This window comes from Pteropus vampyrus, unplaced genomic scaffold (assembly GCF_000151845.1).
Source record: "Pteropus vampyrus isolate Shadow unplaced genomic scaffold, Pvam_2.0 Scaffold23, whole genome shotgun sequence".
NCBI classification, from domain to species: Eukaryota; Metazoa; Chordata; class Mammalia; order Chiroptera; family Pteropodidae; genus Pteropus; species Pteropus vampyrus.
The window spans coordinates 285,521-289,403 of record NW_011888804.1 but is presented as its reverse complement, the minus strand read 5'-3'; the positions used below and the strand labels follow the sequence as shown (position 1 = coordinate 289,403).

Sequence of the window (3,883 nt, the reverse complement as noted above, 5' to 3'; positions counted from 1 at the left end):
AGCTCAGGGGGGCGGCGAGGGAGGCCCCAAGCCGGGGTGAGGTGGCGGCCCCCCCAGGCCGGCCCCACACGGCCCCCTGAGGAGAGTGGGAGTGGGAGACTGTCCGGGAGGACGAGTGTGAAAGCAGAAGAGGACTGAGGGAAGGACTTACTTTCCCCGCGGGATGCGACGCCGGAACAGCTTCTCCCGGGTGGCGAGAGCTTGAAGAGCCAGAGGCGACCGGAGCGGAGGCGGCGGTGGCGGCGGCAGCGGCAGCAGCGGCGTCCGGCTCTGCCTACCTCCCCGCCGCCATCTTGACGCCCCTCCCCCCAGCCCCCCCGCCCAGCCGGGAGGGGAGGGGACGGGGCGACGGCTGGAGCGCCGCGCGCCGTGCGCCCACGTGACTTCCTCCCTCCCCCACCCTGCTCCCCAGCGCTCGTCTCCGCCCCGCCTCCCTCCTAGGTGAAGGAAGATGATTTACCCCCCCCATCTTGACCGCCCCCTGCCTTCGCCACCAAGCACGGACTCCGCCGGCTCCCGCCGACCCGGTACCAGTGGTTGGATCCGAGAGAATTCCGGAACCCAAACGGTCCATTACCGCGGCTCCGGGGTGGGCGAGGGGTGAGGGGGCCGGGTTTCCGAGAAGGGGGAGGGGGAAAGCGAAGGCCGCTTAGGAGAGTCACGTGTCTACTGCTTCCGCCGGCGCTGAAAGACCTCGCGAGAATTCCGTTCCCTCCCCCCGCCGCCCCTTACCCTGTTGGCTGTCGGGAAGAAGGTCTCAGCTCTTGGTGCCACGAGCAGGTCAGCGGGTGGCCCGGGCGCATGCGTCCCACACTTGCTTTCAAAGTCGGGCTAGGAGGGGCCCAAAGCTGTTTTCAAAATCCTTTGGGTGTGTGTTTTCGGCCCAGGAAGTTTACCTAGTGGCATCTCTGTCACTTTGAAAAGCTTTTCATTACCTACTCAATCATAGAAAACAATATTCGCATATGTATTGCTTGGTAGGCTCGCTCAAAGCGCTTTTTTCAATATGAAACCGCAAGTAACTCGGCAGGTCCACTGCCATTATCCTATCCTAGGGAGTGTGAGCACAGTCAGATCTAGTTTTTTTTCCGCACTCACGCCCAATTACCTAAACCAACTATTGCTCTCAATGATTGCTGCAAAATAGGTCTGTTGCTACCATCTCTCACTTCTTTGTAATAATTTATTGTTGTTGCTGCTATTATTATTTTTATTGTTTTATTATTTTATTATTATTATATGACCTAACACAGAATGAACAAATTAACTTCTTGGTAACCCTTTTGTAAAGTCATTGTGAGAATGCTGTTTGACTCTGTTGCTTAGGTAATAGGCACGCCTGGTTGATTCTTGCCCCCTACTGGCAGTGCATCGCATTCGCCTTGTGCTCAAAGCAAACCATGTCGCTGGGAGGTTAAGGTGTCAGCTCTTCGTATGGAGAGGGTGTGCGTAGAGGAGAGGAAAAAAGTAGTCGCGGCAAGAATAATTATGAATCTTCCAACTTAGCGTTTATATACATGTAGTATAAATGCGTATACAGACATTAAGTTGCCAACTAATCACTTTGCTAATTCCATTATTTCACTTGATCCTTACACACACACACCTATCAAGGTAAAAATAATAAAACAATAAAAATAGTTCCATAAGAGCAAAGCCCTCATCTATCTTGTTCACTGGTATCCACTAGACTAGTTTATGGTCTAGGTCAGCAGTCTCCAGCCTTTTGGGCACCAGGGACCGGTTCTCCTATGAGAATCTCATGCCTGATGATCTGAGGTGGAGCTGAGGCGGTGATGCTGGCGCTGGGGAGTGGCTGCAAATACAGATGAAGCTTCCCTGGCTCACCCACCCCTCACCTCCTGCTGTGCGGCCCAGTTCTTAACAGGGCAGGGACAGTACTGGTCCATGGCCTGGGGTTTGGGGACCCCTGGTCTAGGTGACAGCAAACAATTACAAACTGTCATGTTAGGAAAGGAGGAAAAAACATGGAAGGAAGCAGCAAAGAAATCTTAAGATGCTAGTTAATGCATCAGTGTCTTTGGAGCTTGGATGGAAAATTTCAGTTTCGAAGTGGCCCGCACACTATAGTTGTACCCTAGATTCTGAGAGTCGAGGTCTGATCTAGAAATTTCTGCCCTTTGAGGTACATTTCTGAGCATCCACGCCAGATCCTTGCTGCCATCTCTGCATAAGCTCTTTACTTTGAACCAAAGTAAAAGATGATGTTTCAGTGGATATTGATAATATAACCACATGTGCACACAAATGTTATGCCCAAGGTTATTCATTGCAGCACTGTTTATAGAAGCAAAAGATGGAAAACAACCTAGATATCTTTGAAGACAGGATTGGTTAAGCTATGGTACTTTCCTACAGTGAAATAGTCGTTCAAAAAAATGAAGCATCTCTCTATGAGAGTATATAATAATATATTTTGCTTGCACGTACACACAGAGCATCTAGGAATGACAACACAAGTAGCATTGTGTCGGGATGGGAACTGAGAGACTGAGGGTCAGAGGCAGGAGGAAGACTTATTGAGTGCACACAGAACAGAGATGCTCCTGGAAGCAGATGATTCAGATGATTCCTGATTCAGGCATGGTATTGACTTCTCCTTGGCCATTGAAACTACAATTCTCACTCCATTCAACAAATATTAATTGAGCCCTTACTTTGTGCCAGCTGCTGTTTTAGAGGTTAGGGGCACAAGTTCAAGAAAAACAAATGCAGGGGGAGGAAGGGCATGGTCCCTGTGGTTGAGATTAATGCCCTCCTCCCAGTCCCGTGGATGTTAATCAAAAAATTACACAAAATGTAACTGTGAGGATGCTACAAAGAAGCTAACGGCCCATTACAAAAGAGTTTTACTTCAGGGAGGTCAAAGAAGGCTTTCTTGAGGGAGTGATAACTCAGCTGAGAGTTGAAAAGTAGATGTTAACTGGACAAAGAGGAGAGGAAACTGCATTTCTGGAAAAAATAGCACTTGCAATGTTCTGAAACAGGTGGGGGCAAAGCAAAGAGAAGGGATAGTAACAAGGCAAATGCATCAGTTGTTAAGACTTTCTCAGCTCCAAACCTAAGCTTCTGTCCTCTGCTTCGTGATGCCTGCAAAAGTACATTTCTGCTTTGCCAGCTGTCTCAGTGGTAGGCTCTGCACCAGGGAGTGCTGGAGGGAGACTGCAGAGCTGGAGGAGGAAAAACTTTGCTGTGAGCATCATCCCAGCAACACTTCACCCTGGCAGCTGCATTTCCTTCCTGGAGCAGCTGCAGTATCCAGTTTGCGGGTTTTGAGGACTAGTCTCATCACACCAAACTGCACGGGGTCGCCCCATAAGCTCAGAGACACTAGCACCAGCTGAGCGGAGCCCTCTCCTTAGAGTTCGGCTTTCTGCAAGATGAGACCCCTCCCCCCCCTCATTTCTAAGTTTAAATTACACCAACTCCTTCCCTTTGTTCTCGTAGACTGAGTGGTGAGAGCTGCTTTCTGCGGTTGCTACCTCTGCGGTGCCTTAAAGTTCTCTCTTTACCCTTTCAGTTACCTAGTCAACCAGTTTATACCTAGCTAACAACTCGTTATACTAAATTATCTCCATTAAATAACTGGTATAGTTTCTGTCTCCTATCTGAACCTTGATTGATATAGCAAGTCAAAAGTAGTTACCAGTAGGATTGCAAACGCAGATGGAGGCCATTTTTAAAGAGCCTTTTATAGCTGAGTTCGGGCTTTATTCCGTTGGGCTACGGGGAACTCAGAAGCCTGTTATGCAGAGAACTGCCTTCGTTGGGTATGCATTCTCCAAGGATCACTTTGGAAGCAGTTTAGCAGATGGATCTAAGAACTGGGCTGCAGGTATGAAGACAAAAAAGGTCGAGAGAT

General features: G+C 49.3%; 1 protein-coding gene across 8 annotated transcripts in view; it reads right to left on the bottom strand.

The window, feature by feature from the left end:
- The window catches only part of SBNO1 (strawberry notch homolog 1), a 43,045-nt gene extending 42,722 nt beyond the window's left edge, over positions 1-323 (bottom strand). For 4 of the 8 annotated variants that reach the window (XM_011355710.2, XM_011355711.2, XM_023528176.1 and 1 more), the window contains exon 1: positions 152-322. The gene's annotated coding sequence lies outside the window, so the exon portion shown is untranslated. Of the gene's footprint in view, positions 1-151 lie in introns of all 8 variants that reach the window. The other 4 variants (XM_023528172.1, XM_023528174.1, XM_023528173.1 and 1 more) reach the window with 2 other exon arrangements.
- Between the last annotated feature and the right edge of the window lie 3,560 nt (positions 324-3,883).